The 14,838-nt window shown below is 47.7% G+C and overlaps 1 protein-coding gene across 4 annotated transcripts in view; it reads right to left on the bottom strand.

Annotated features, from left to right (window-relative positions):
* Window positions 1–14,838, bottom strand: part of RAD51B (RAD51 paralog B) — a 697,181-nt gene that overhangs the window by 164,210 nt on the left and 518,133 nt on the right. The gene's annotated exons all lie outside the window — the stretch shown is intronic.

Raw genomic sequence — 14,838 nt, 5'->3', positions numbered from 1 at the left:
CCCTCTGTCTAGTCCTTGTTTATCCATTTTGGAAAGAATGCCAGCTGGTTCAACCAAAGGCCCTGGAACTTTCTCATCTCAGTTTCCCCCAGCGCTCCAGGGCAACCTGCTTCCTCCAGTTACTCCCTCCTTCCCCCAGGTACCTCCAAGGCCGCCACACTAGTACCCCCCCAACCTTCTTTCCTAAACTATTCCCAAGAAGAAGAAAAGAAGCTTTTCAGTGTTTTGAGAAGGAGAACACAGTGGAAATGGCTTTGCTCTGTTGCACCCACTTCAGAAAAGACCAACCTGTGGGCTCCATGAAGGCGAGCTTCAGGCAGCAAGGAAGAGGCGTGAGGCCAGGCAGGGTGGGCTGAGACTGTCCCAGACAGACAGTCCAGGCAGGACCAGCACAGGTGCCCTCAGTTCCAGCATCCAGCATAGAACATGCCTCTAGAATGTTCCCGGGCAGACACCGCCATCCAGCCTGAGAGAAGCACGCTAAAGGTGTCCACGTGGGGCCCTGTCCCTCCCTGAATGAAGCTCCTTGCTGTTTCTCAGGTTGCCAGGGAGGAGAGCGGATGCAAAGAAACCCTCGAATAGGCACTGCAGAGGCCAACACACTTTAAATTAAGCTTCTGATGCTTAGAAGGGGCCAGGATTCCCACAAATCCCCTGGTGCATGGAGCTCTGAGGTGGCGTGTTCAGCCTGTTTATCCTTTTAGAAGTGGGCCTGGGAAGCCAGCAGTTATTTGTTTCCGTAAGGTAGGCGCTCATCAGGTGGGTGGTCTTTTCATTTTCTGTGTGCTTTGATTCCCTTCCTCTTCTTTTCAGGACCACTGAGGGGTTGACTTTCCCCTCTCCCAGCAGTGCTTGGGGCCTCGGCTGCACTGTGCATCTGCGCTGGGTTTTCCCACAGGCCCCTGCAAAGGCAGCCCGCTTGTCTACGGAAAGCCCTGGGTGGCCCCGTGGGGGGAGCGGGGCTGCAGCTGTGGGCCCCTCCCTTCTGCCTCGGGCTTTGATCAGGTTTCGTGGGGGCTGAAGGCAGCCTGACCTCCCATCTCCAGCGTCTCTCAGGTGGAAAGTTCTGTTCAGCCTGTCTGTGGCTTCAAAGGCTCTCCCTCCTTCGGGCTGGGACGAGACTGATAATGGTTCTCATTTTGTTGTCGTGTGATCTCCCAGCAGCCCCCATCTTTCCATTGATAGGCTTTTGCCTGTTTGCTTGGGCCGCTTTGGCCGAACTCAAACCACCTTTCTGGTTGAGGAAGCACATTGACATCCCCTACCACTGAGGCTCCTTTGATGGCTCAGAAACGGCCTCCAGCCCAGACAAAGGTGACCAAGCCGCTGCAGCCAGGCACCTGGTGAATCAGACTCAGGGCATCGGGCAGGGCAGACGTCTGGGAGGCAAAGGACTCCCTGAGCCTGCGAGTCTGTCAGGAGGAACCCTCAGCTCCGCCCTTCCTGCCTCAGCAGTCCGGGGCTGAAGGAAGGCGATGCTTTCTGCTCCAGTTCCCTGCAGGAATCCAGCCATGGGGCCCCACGGCGCACACCGCCCCATGAACCTGGGCAGAGCAACGAAAGGCTGCAAACCCTGAAGTCAACTACATTTCCCAAGAACTTGAGCTATTCACTGTCTTGAGCCGCAGGCACTAGGCCAGCCAAACTCGGGAAGTTCCTTTTCTGGCCTATTATTTCCAAGGGTTGTGGCTTCACAGCCTCAGTTCTCAGACCATGGGGTACACAACAGCTCATGCAGCCACTCCAGGGCCCGCTTCAGGCTCCCACCCCGCACTGCTGCTGCCCCGCGCTCGGACCACCCAGCGCCCTGGCCTGGGTGAAGGGACCTGGGCTGGACCACCACGGCGCCTGCCAGCAGGTTGGGGATGGGGGTGCTGCATCCCCAGAGGGCCACGTGCTTTGCCAGGCGGACGGGGTTAGGCTGCACATGGTCCTTCAGTTTCCTCATATTTAACGTGAGGGTGGCCAAGGGCAACAGGAGCGGTCAGGAGAGCATCCTTCTTCCCCAGCCTGATAGCACAGTGCTCTTCCTTCCTTTTGATCGTACTCAAAACAACTCCTGCCATAGAACAATGAGCCCGGGAGGAGGCCAGAGGGAATTTATTATGTTGCTGTCCCGGGGCACAGCCTTGCCTGACTTTATCTCGCACAGAGGTCTGCATGGGAGGAAATCTGGCAGGTCCTTGGGTCGTCTCCCTGCTCCAGGTCTGCCTCCAACACGGAACACTGGAAGGATGGGGTAGCAGCTGCCATGTTAGCCACGGCCCAGCCAAAGCCCCGGCCAGTGGGGGTCAGCCCAGATCTCCTAAAACTCTGATGGGGACCCAGTGAAAGGCACAGGGACTCAGAGCCTGAGTCCAGCTGGACAAGAGGGGGCCCCAGATGTGCCAGGCTGCTCAGGACAGGCCTTTCCAGAGCCCTTCTCTCAGCCAGTTTCCTCCCTTCTTGGTCCTGGCTGCGGAGGGGAGCTACTCGGATGTGTCTTCTTTGCGGACTGTCCAGCTTTTATTCGGCAGGGGCTACTTCGGTGGGGGTTTTCTCTCTTCCTCCAACATGGTGAGAGAGGAGAAAGCTTCAGGGGGCCGTGGGGCTGAGAGGACCTTGATCGGTCTCAGGTGTGACTAGATTTTCCCCAAATGTGGATATTTTGTTGTTCGCAGGGTCTAACCAGGTTCTCTCAGCAACCTTAATCTCAGTCAATCCACACCAACTGTAATGCCAGCGTTGCTAATATTCAGAAAATAAACAAATCCTGTTTCATCATCCAGCTGGGCCCTGTGGGACACCGTGGGACTCTGGACCTACTGTCTTTGTGGGGCTTAAGCCTTTTGTAATGCAGTGGATCCAGCATAGGGAGACCTGGGCTCATTCGCTGATTGACGCTGAACAGGCTACAGGCCCTCTCAGAAACTCAGTTTCCTCATCCGTAAGGTGGGGATGCAAATACTAACCTTGTAAGATTATTCTGAGGATCAAATGACAGAATGTAGGTAAACGCATCTAGCATATGTTAAACGTTCTAGAAAGAGTGTGATCATTACTGTTACCACCATGTCTGATCCGACCTCCTCGGATTCTGAGTGAGCCAGGAGCCCCACTCTCAGTCCTGAGGAGCAAGCACATGAGGAACACAGGCGGAAACAGACCTGCTGCACGAAGTTCACAAAGTTCACCCGAGACGCCAGCAGCAAATCTAGCCTGAACTTGGTTTTCTAGACCTCCAGATTCTCCCGCACTCCAGTCCCTTCCTCTCTCTGTGCACCTCTGTGTTAGCTTCCCAGGGCTGCTGCCACATCGTATCACAAGCCTGGTGGCTTAAACAACAGAAATTCGTTCTTTCACAGTTGTGGAGGCCAGACATCCAAAATCAAGGTGTCGGCAGGGCTGTGGGCCCCCTGAAGGCTCTAGGGGATGATATGTCCTGGCCTCTGCCAGCTTCCGGTGGCTCCAGAAGTTTCTTGGCTTGTGACAGCATCGCTCCAGCCGCTGCCTCCATGGTCATGTGGCCTGCTCTTCTTCGTGTCTCTCCCCTCTTAAAAGGATACTTGTTATTGGATTTAGAGCCCACCTGGGTAATCCAGGATGATCTCATCTCAAGATCCTTCACTTAATTATATCTGCAAAGACCTTTTTTCTAAAGTTCACCGTCACAGGTTCCAGAGATTAGGGTGTAGACATATTGGGGGGGGTACCATTTAGCCCACCACACCCATTAACCCTGCAAAATGTTCCATTGGATTAAGACAAGAGCTCTTACCCGGGGTTGGGGAGGAGGCTCACTCCCCTCCAGGCTGACATCACTGGTTCTCCACATGGCTCCCCAAAGGGAGTGTGGTCCATCTCAAAAGATAATCTGGCTGCTCATTCTCTATTTACCGGCCGGTAGTGTGGACAAGTTCCTCCTGCCCTGTGAAAAACTGCCATGTCCCTGTGTCCAGGGACAGGGCTCAGTTCAGAGCTGCGCCTCCTGTTCTAAGCCAGATACATTGTGCTTTCCAAGTGATTTGTGCCTCTGAGGCTTATGGATGAGCTGTGAAGACCTACTTCCAAATGGTGAGTCTCCTTCCTGCCAAGCCCCACAGGAAGCACTCATTCTCCCAGTGCTCAGACCCTTCCCATTCTCTCCTTGCCAGCCTCCTGAGGCCCCACACTCACTGAGAACACCCGGGAGACCCACCCCCTTTCTCAGAGGCCTCCTCTGGCCTTGCTCCCCAACCCTCTGTTCCGTGTCTTCTTTCAGACCCTCGTTCAACCATAAAAATCTGTGTCTAACGGAAAGAGCATTGTCCCAGGGGCTTCCCGGCCCCTCTCAGGAAGGCCTTCTCCCTGGACTGCTGAGACTTCAGCTGCCAGACTGAAGGAAGGAAAGGAAGATTATAATACAAGAGTATTTTTTTCTTCCAATCAAAAATACTGATATGTAGATTTAACCTAGGCCTTGGCTCCTTGTAGGCAGTTTCAAGAAAGAAATCAGTCCTGTGCCCTTTCCCTCTGAAGAGTTCAACTCAGCAGGGCTCTGATGGCCTTGCCTTTCTCCTCAACAGCTACTATTAATAACTTTGCTTTTGCAGCTTTCTCTTTAAAGGTGTCCCTCCTATTTCTGGCTTGCAGATGTTGATGAGTGGCATGTGTTGCTTTCAGCATTTAGCATTCACAAATGGGGGCCTCTAAATGCCGGATCATGTGCTAACAGAGCCCCACATGTTTACTGGAATCTGGCCAAGGATGGAAAAGTCACTCACTGCAACCCTACAGTTTTGAGAATAAAGTAGGAGTGAAGACAAACTGGAAAGAAGACATGATAGACAATGAAATTCTTCAGTGTGGTTGCTTACTTAGCTAAGGAGAATCGGGCAAGGAGATGGTTAAACCATCCTTCAACTTCAGCTCTACAGAGGACTCCACTTTCTCCCCTCTCCCTATCGTCATGTTTGTACAAAATTTGTATCTTTACATATAGACTTCCAATTTCATGTACATGGAAAATGGCCCTTTAGACCTAGAAGGGCCTTGTGCCACCTTAGAATGTGACCCTCAGAAGGATAACATCTGACCTGTGCATGCACATTACAGGTGGGAATGTAAAAGGGTTCAGCCACTATGGAAAACAGTGTGACAGTTCCTGAAAAAGTTAAATACAGAATCATTACATGATCCAGCAATTCTACTCCTAGGTGTAAACCCCAAAGAGTTGAAAACAGGTATTCAAATAAATACATGTACACAGACATTCATAGCAGCACTATTCACAATAGCCAAAAGGTGGAAACAGCCCAAATGTCCATCAGTGGATGAATGGTTAAACAAAAGGTGGTATGTCCATACAATGGGGTACTACTCAGCCATAAAAAGGAAGGAAATACCGATACCCACTATAATGTGGATGAATCTCAAAAACATGCTAGTGAAAGGAGCCAGACCCAAAAGTTCACACCCTGTAAGATTCTATACATATGAAATATTGGAAATAGGTAAATTCAGAGAGACAGAACACAGGTTGGTGGTTTCTAAGAGGTGAGAGGAAGGGTGCTTGGGGAGCACTGCCTCATGGGTAGAGGGTTTCCTTTCAGGGCGATGAAAATGTTTGGGAACCAGATAGAGGTGGTAGTTGCACACAACACTGTGAATGTACTTAATTGTTCACTTAAAAATGGTTATGCTTTGTAAATTTCACCTTGATAAAAAATAAAAATGAAAGAAACGTTAACCCCCCCTAAACTGACCTTTGTGTTCCAGGCATATTTCCCTCCTGGGCAGAACTGTGTGCCCATTTTCTTTGCCAGGGCGCCGAATCGGCTTATGGTGCAGATTACTGTCAGGCTTGCTCTTGATCCCACTTCTGAGACACAGCCTCTAAAACTCCATGACTAAAGCTGAGTCTACCCAGTGGCAACCAAACATTTCAGCAGAAAACAATGGGTGTGGGTGAGAACACACTAATAGCCAGGTTGTCATTTTCCAGAGTTTGGGTTTGTGACGGTAGAGTGGATTTTCTAAGCAAGATGAATGGGTTTATACATTTCTCTGTCTTTAAGAATTTCTACAGGCTTGTAAGAAGAAACAGAACACAAGTGGCAAGACACTTAAAACATGCTAAAAATATGTTTAAGGCCTCCACAAAACCGGTCCAGGGTTCTTTTTGAAACTGTTGAAATTATGAAGGTAGAAAGTCCATGTTTCCAATTATATTAGCTCCACCTTTGAGAAATACAAAGAGATCTTTTAGTTCTGTGCTTCCAGAACAGAGAAGATTTGTGACTTAGAGGAGAAAATTGCCTATAAGAAGTACTGGGGGCATGGGGACTTTGTGTTAAACAGGACAGAAAGTCCTAAGTCTGATGCCTGAACTGTCACTCATTCACTCATGCACTCACACACTCAGCATGGGCCTGCCCTGGGCCAGCAGGCAGTGGGCTAGTACAGCTCAGTGAGAGAGTGGGGCGGGCACACTGCAAGTGCTCAGACTGAGGCAGAGTGCCGTGGGAGCACCATGAATCATTGCCTGGGGTGATGGCAAAGGCCTCCCAGAGTTGCTGACATCTAAGCCTCAAGTGAAGGAAGATTGAAACAGGGGATGAGCATTTCAGGCAGATAAGCTCACCAACCACGCTGGCCATGAAAGCAAGTGGCCTGTCTGGGGAACATGGCATGTGGAAGGCTGGGGAGGGCTGTAGAGAGGAGGGGAGGCTGTCCAGGCAAGTCCAGGGCCAGGCTAGGAAGGGCCTTGCATTTAACCCAATTCTTTATGCTGACTTTTAACAGCCAAATATTTATCATAAATCATTTTCTTTAATCCTCTCAATAGCCCCTTTATGGAGATGAAAACAGTGAGGCTCCGAAAGGTTAAGTGATTACCCCAAAGAGGGCTGCGCACATCACTGGAATGTACAGGGTATAACGAAATGCCCGGAATGGCTGAACGGTTACTGCCGGGGAGGTGGGGAGGAAGGTGGGTTCAGGGAGGGCACTGGAGGCTTTAACTGGATCAGTAAGATTTCCTTTCTTAAGCTGGGTGTGGGTCAAGGTGGCTCTTTATGCCTTTTTGTATGTGTGAAGTTTTCCTAATGACTTTTCAAGCCACTGGACTAGTGCATTAGGGGAGCATCTCTGTTGGAAAGCTTGCAGTGCATGGAGGCTGAGGAGCTCCTGGAAGCACAAGAGCTGCCCTTTAATGTTCCAATGCCTGCTGAGCTTCCCACTGTGTGGCATGTAAGTCGCTATGTTTTTATTCCCTTTGCCAAGGTCTCAGTGGCAACACTTGTACAGAAAAGGAAGGACACAGAGGTTTGACCCTCTTGGCCCTTGAGCAGATGGTTACTGGAATTGAATATTTCCCAGCCAAGGATGTATGAGGAGAGAGGAGTGAACCTAAGCTCCACTTTGTGTCCTCGGGGACAGTTTATATGCTGCTTGATGGTCCTGCTCTGAGTTCTTTTTCAAGTGAATTTCCCTTCAGTTACACTGTTTGCTTTTCCTGCAGGAGCATCCTGCCCCCTCCAGTGCAGCCCCAAGGAGGAGACCCAGCCCCTGCCTTCCTGGTGTGCAGAGCTTAAAACAAGAGCCTGCTGCCCATCGGACATCCTTACCATTTCCAGCTATTGAGTGTAATCAGGTGTGCCAGGATCTGATTTCAAAGCTCACAGCAAAGGGGCTCAGAGGAATCCTCTCTCCCTATTGCTCCAGTGGGAGACAAAGGGGACTGAACAAACAGGATGTGCTGAGTTCTGCACAGAGGACTGCCCCAGTAAGATGGGCGGGTGGGATGCAGGGCTGGACTAGACGGCCCGTGAGCTGGGGCGCTGGCATGTGTGAATCGTGCCCCAGAGAAACAAGAAGCAGGGCAAGAAGAACAGACATGCTGGTTCATCTGACAGCCTCTCTGGATGGCTCTTGATAGATAGTCACACTTTTCCAGGGTCTAGGGAGTTACAGAATCCCTGCTCTACTAGAAGATCCCGATTCTGGCCATTCACCTTGCAGAGAATGTTGATATTTTTAGAAATTAGAGAGAACTCGTCATGTCCTGTGGGCAGGAGAGGAGTGATACTCAGGGATCCACGAGCAAGTTAGGACTGATGTGGGGGTCCAAGTGGGGAAGCCCCACGGGCTGCAGCCCAATATTTGGGTCCTAATGAATCCATTTGTTTCTGTCCCTGTTTCTCTCTTTTACCCTAGACTCTGATTGCTGGGCATGGTAACTTACATCTAGTAAACTCGCTCAATCATTAACTTGAAAAAGAGTCCAAAGTCATTCCAGAGAACAGGACCCTTCTTAGAAGGATATAGGTCCAGGGAAATTTTCAGTATTTTCTTCTCTCCTTCCCACTGCCTATGTTTTTATAAAGAGGAAATCAGAGATGAAAAGAAATGTTCATCAAGACCAAGGATAGATGGAAACAACCTAAATGTCCATTGACAGATGACTGGATGAAGAAGCTGTGGTATATTCATACAATGGAATACTACTCAGCCATAAAAAATAATAAAATAATGCCATTTGCAGCAACATAGATAGACTTGGAGATTGTCATTCTAAGTGAAATAAGCCAGAAAGAGAAAGAAAAATACCATATGATAACACTTAAATATGGAATCTAAAAAAACAAAGACAAACGAACTTATTTACAAAACAGAAACAGACTCACAGACATAGAAAACAAACTTATGGTTACGGTGGGGGGAGTAGGTGGGAAGGCATAAATTGGGAGTTTGAGATTTGCAGATACTAACTAATATATACAAAATAGATAAACAATAAGTTTATATTGTATATTCAATATCTTGTAGTAACTTATGGTGAAAAAGAATATGAAAATGAATATATGTATGTTCCTATATGACTGAAGTATTGTGCTGTACACCAGAAATTGATACAACATTGTCTATACTTCAAAAAAAAAAAAAAAAAGACCAAGGGTAGGAAGCAACTTACACGGGGAGAGGAGGTGACCCTGGGGTTAGACAGACTCCCTCATCAGTGGCAGAACCTAGTGGTATCTGCCTCTGGTGCACCATCTTTCAGAGATACAATCACTGGTGCCTTCGACTAGGAGTACTTGGAATATTGCCTGCAGGCACATCTGGTTCTTACAGTTACTGGGGGATACACCTGGCATTTTGTGGATAAGACAGGAAGAACAAATGTCCTCCAGGACACAGGACAGTCCCACACAAATGAAGAACTACTCTAGCCTTTTACTAATAGCTGGCATGCTACACGTCAGCAATGGTTGGGAAAGAAAAACTCAGCAAAGAGTGGGTATATGGAGAGCGCAGTGAACACACCAGGTATAAATGATTTCTGTTTACGTAAAGAGATGACATGATTGGAGCTTTTCCTTAGTGGTCAGAGTGGAAACTGGGTGTGGGGTCCTTGGGGGGAATTGTAGCTTTATGTGCCTGGTCTGGTACGAGGTACCACAGAGGCAGTGGTGGGAGGGATGACAGTTTTGTGAGGTCGCTTATGTATCGAGCTGAGTGCAGACACTGCCCAGCATATGGTAACTATCAGCGAACATCCTTCCAATTCTCCAGTCTAAAATCATTACAGTTATGCTGTATGGAACAAAGAAAGCATAGACAGGTAAGGCTTGGCTGAGTGGTCAGGGTTAAGTTTAGACCTGAATGACAGCAAAGATCCAGTCCTGGGATCCTTGTCCCCCCTACCCTACCTCAACCTCTTTATAAGCTCTACCAACCAGGCACCTGCTTTTACCAACCACTGTGCCAGGCCTTTGGGCCTGCCCTTACACAGCACTTTATATCTTCAACTCTGCTTTTACGTAGAAGGAAAACACCAGCTGTTTTCAAACTTCCTCGTCAGAGAAAGAGTTCTTCCAGGGAGAGCCTGCAGGGATGGGGGGCAGAATTTGAGCTCTTGCTCTCTTCAATTGGAGTAGCCCTTCTTTGACCCGTTTTAAATCCTAGACCTCTAAAAAAGATCCAAGCTATTTATCGAGGGTCCTTGGTGTGCCTGACACTGTTCAAGGTGCTTACGGCACATCAGTGGGAAATCAAAGATGCCTGTGCTCGAGATTGTACCGTAGCAGGGAAGCCACACAGCGAACGGTAAACGCAGTGAGTTCTTTATTACGCTGCACGGTGATGAGTGCTGAGGGAAAGTAAAAGTAGTGCAGGATGGGGGCAAGGAGAGTGGGCTGCTTTTTAAACTGGGTAGGTCTCATGGAGAAGGTGACACTTTAGCGAAAACTTAGTGGTGAGGGGGTCAGGCTAATATCTGGGGAAGGAGGTGTGGGCATCAGTTATGGGACTGTTCTGGGAAAAGCAGTCCAACAAATGGTTCAGAAGCGCAGAGGCGCTGAGGGGGAGGATGCCTGGTGACGGGGGCAGTGGGGAAAGGGGTGGGACCTGGGTGACTGCAGCAGGTGAGCAAGGCGGGAGTCATGAGATGGGGCAGCGGGGGCTGCTAGGCATGCAGGTTTTAAGGACAGGGGATGGACTTTGCTTTCAGTCTGAGTGAAAAGGGAGTCACTTCAGAGTTCTGAGCAGAGGAATAGCATGATCTGATTTGCCTTAAAACTAGAGAATGGGTCAATGCAGTAGCCCAGGTTCAGGCTGTGAGTGATGGTTGAAAAACCATCCATTCATCTACCGGGTCACCCTCCTGGGTCCCTTGGGGTAAAGACTGGACATATTATTTCTATTCCCATTTTACACATTGGGAAACTTGTGACTCAGGGAGGTCACAGGGGTTCGCTGAGGTCACAGGGCTGGAAGGTGGCTGTCTGGAAACAAGTCCTGTAGCCTCCCTGAATTGGTCTTGGCAGGTTGCTGGGTACCAGGAGCTGTCTGCTCCACAGTGTCCTTGTGAGATTCTTGTGTCCGTCAGGACTTTTTTGGTGCAGAGAAAAAACCCTCTGGGACTACAGTCATTCCTCCTAATCTGCGGGGTCTACGTTTCAAGACCCTCAGTACCTAAACCATGGATAGTACTGAACCCTATATATAGTATATTTTTTCCTTTCCTTATTAAGTCGAGGACTTTCACCCTTTCACTTGAAAAGAGCACTTTACAGCTTTTCTTTGGCACATCCGAACTGCCAGCATCACTACTCTTGCGCATCGGGGTGATTATTAAGTAAAATAAGGGCTACTTGAACACAAGCACTGTGATACAGTCAATCTGATAACCCAGAAAGTTACTAAGAGACTAGTGGGCAGATAGCATACACAGCATGGATATGCTGGACAAAGAGGGGATTCGAGTCTGGGGCTGGATGTAGAGGGACAGTGCAAGAGTTCATCACGCTACTCAGAATGGCATGCAATTTAAAACTTACAAATTGTTTATTTCTGGAATTTTCCATTTAATACTTTTGGGCCATGGCAGACCGTGGGTAACTATAACCATGGATAAGGGGGGACTACTATACCTTGCTTTTTGAAATTAGTATTTTATTTAATTAAGTTACACATCGAAAAACTCACTTTTCCCTTACTTAGGCTTTAAAGTTCACCTTACAAATCTTACTTTCTTCTAGTTATAAATTGTAGATGCTTAATAAAAGTCGATGGGTGACATCCTCACATTTCAAAGATCCTTTCTTGCCTGATGCCTCAACAATGCATCCAACATGTTCCACCTAGTACATCATACATCCTGCCGTAAATCACGCCAGAAAGGAAGAGAGGGGCCTGCTGGCAGCCTGGGGTGGAGGTGCGACTGGGCCAGATGTGGCTGGTGACCCGGGCTGGGGGTCCAGGCTCCAGGGGCCTGTCGGCTTCCTGCAGACATGGTGCTTTTGGGCAGGGAACCACAGGCAGGAGGTTCAAGGGGCGCCTGAATGAGGGAAGAAAGGGGAATGTTCTCTCTTCCCCTATTCCCTATCTCCCTCCTTATCCTGACTCTGGAGAAATATCTGTGAAGGCAAAGTGGCGGGCTGGTTTTGCTTTCTACCATGCTGATTAACAACAGAGGTTCCAGGGACAGCTTTACAGCAAAGGGCTAAGTCCCTCTCTCCTTCCATCTACCACCCCCCCTTCCCACCCCACAGTTTACCTCTGTTCTTCTAACTCCTCCTCTCTCCCCCTCGCCTCTCAAGACTCTAGCCCTCTACCCCTCCTTTCCCTCCAGTTCTTTGGGCCTCAGAGCGCTCAGCCCTCCCCCTCCCCCCATTTCCCTCCAAACCCCATGCTCTTTGTTGCTGAATTCAAGGTTCTCAATACAATAAAGCTTTGATGATTTGCCTCAATTGAGGAGGAATGTCAGCTTAAATTAATGAAGGGTCTGAATAATAGAATTTTAAAGCAGGGTTTAGTTGCTTTCACGTTGTAAGGCATCCTTTCCAGGGGAGAAGGCTTCGCATTTACATGCGGTAATAGCTGATGTTGAGAAATGGGGCAATATGTCTTAGCCTTTTAAATGCTTCAACAGAAAAGAGCCTTTTATAATTGGCATATACTTTCTTTGAATCAGAGTGTTTCTGCTCCTCAAACCTTTCATTTTTAGTGATCAACATTTCTTTTTACTGCCGTGATTTTACTGGGCTTCTCACAGATCCACCAGTTTCATTTCCTGAATTTTTTTTATGACAGAGACATTTCCACACTGAAAGTCTCTTTAGACATTCTTAATTTTCAATGGCACGAGCAATCCATGAGCACATTCTCTTTGCAAAAAAATTAAAACCTTAAAAATAACAATAGTTGAAAACATAATAAGAGAAATTTCTGTGTCAGCTTATAATGCCACTTTCGTTGAAATGGTACTAATGTTATCATCTATAACAAATCATCCTGCACAAAAACTTCTTCTTTGAGGTCCTATCCAAAAGGGAACCACCTACATCTGATTGGGTCTTGCATTCTTGCAAAAGTGAGGCGTTTCTGAACTCTGAGTAGTTAAAGCTCTCAGCTCTCCCAGTCAGTACCACTAAGCCTCAGTCCGTCCCCATTTCCTTACTGCCTCTCTTTCCTACATTCCATTCCTACATCTCTGCCAGGAACACGCACCAAGATGAATGTTAACAGTGATTAAATCTAGATAAGGCTACTTGGGCGCTCATTATATTGTTTCCTCTACTTTTCTGAATATTTAAAACTTTCATAATAAAATAAAAACTTAGCAAATTCTAAGAATAGCAATACAGCCAAGTGACCTTTGGACGCAAAAGGACCGGCTCTAGTCACCACTGTCCTCCTGCTCGGGATTCCCGTGCCTGCATGGGGCAAGGCTGAGCCTCGTCTACAGGCAGAGTAACAAGAGTGGTGCATGGTGTATTTCTTAGCAATGTGCACACTTTTGCAAGCCCTGTCCTGTGTATTTTTCTCTTCCTTCGGGGGACAGATAAGAAAAATGTCCCCATTTTACAGATGAGGAAACTAAGAGGTTTAGAGATACTACCTAATAATACTGGCTCAGTTTTTGCTTTCTTATTAGGCAGCAGGCATCATTCTAGGCATGTCTGTGTGTTAACTAATTTCATCCTTATAACAGCTCTGAGTTACACGTATTACTCGCCCAAGATTACAAAGCTCAAGTGGTGGGCTGGAATATGAACCTGGCAGTGTACTTGTGACCCTGAGCTCTTCAACACCTACGTCCTCATGTGATGACATTACAGATGTCTTCCTAGTGTTCCAAGAGTGGAAATCTGGTAGCCTCCAGAGTTCATTCAGAATATAACTGTGTTTATTTGGCTTACACAGTATTTTATAATTTTTGGAATTAGTTACTATAACTTAAAGACTTATTTAAAGAAAAATTTCATCTGAAAATAGAGATTTCTGGCTTCCCTTGAAAAATCAGAAGTTCTGGCAACATTACTTTGCTCGCATTCCACGAAGTAACAATTGGCTGGAGCTGGGTACACGCTGCCCCTTTAGACAGGGCACACTCTTTCCAATTTGTCACAGTCCTCACTATCCCGTATCATTGCACCTGGCCTCTTTTTGCCACTCTGTTACCTGTTTAGCATGAGCATTTGATTTTGCAACCCCTGCCTGTAAAAAACTACAGCTCCAAAGAAGTAGGGCTAATAAGAGGTAATGTCTGCCCTGGTGCTATCAACACACTAAGTCATTTATTCATCTATCTGTCTATCCAGCCAGCCATGCCTTCATGTAGCTCTTCACCCATCCACCTTTTCACTCTGTCTCCGGTGCCCTATCTAGCTTAGCCATTCTCAAATTGACTGCACAAAGTCACATTTCTTGACTAATACCTACTTTGCTCCCACTCAGGATTAGATGAGCACCATCCGAGGATGGAAGATGACGATGACTGAGGGAAACAGCACTGTGGCAGGCGTTATGGACTGAATTGTGTCCCCTACCCCCAAATTCATATATTGAAGCCCTTATCCCTGCTATGACTGTATACAGAGATAGGGCCTTTAAAAGGAGATAATAAAGTTAAATGAGGTCATAAGAGAAGGACCCTCATCCAATAAGACTGGTGTCCTTACAAGAAGAGGCACCCAAAGGAAAGACCATGTGAGGACACAGCATGAAGGTGTCCATCTGGAAACCAAGGAGAGATGTCTCAGGAGAAACCAAAGCTGCCAGCACCTTGATCTTGGACTTCTAGCTTCCAGAAGTAGAAGAAAATAAATTTCTGTTGTTTAAGCTCCTCTATAGTATTCTGTTACGGAAGCCTTATCAGACAAGTAGAACAGTGAATAGTTTTCCATGTGTCTCCTGCATACTCTTTCCACCTCCCCAGCTCCTGACTCCTCTCCTCTGCACAGGAAATCACCTAACACCTAAGGGCATTTAGGTTAGTTACTAAGAGAAGTGGTAAGCAGTCCCAGTTAAGGTCTGCTATTTCTCCAGAGGTGTGAATACCACTGTCAGATGGTCTGGGAGGGTGGAGAAAGG

The sequence above is a fragment of the Camelus dromedarius genome, chromosome 5 (assembly GCF_036321535.1).
Source record: "Camelus dromedarius isolate mCamDro1 chromosome 5, mCamDro1.pat, whole genome shotgun sequence".
Classification (NCBI taxonomy): Eukaryota; Metazoa; Chordata; class Mammalia; order Artiodactyla; family Camelidae; genus Camelus; species Camelus dromedarius.
This window is presented reverse-complemented; position numbering and strand designations above follow the sequence as displayed.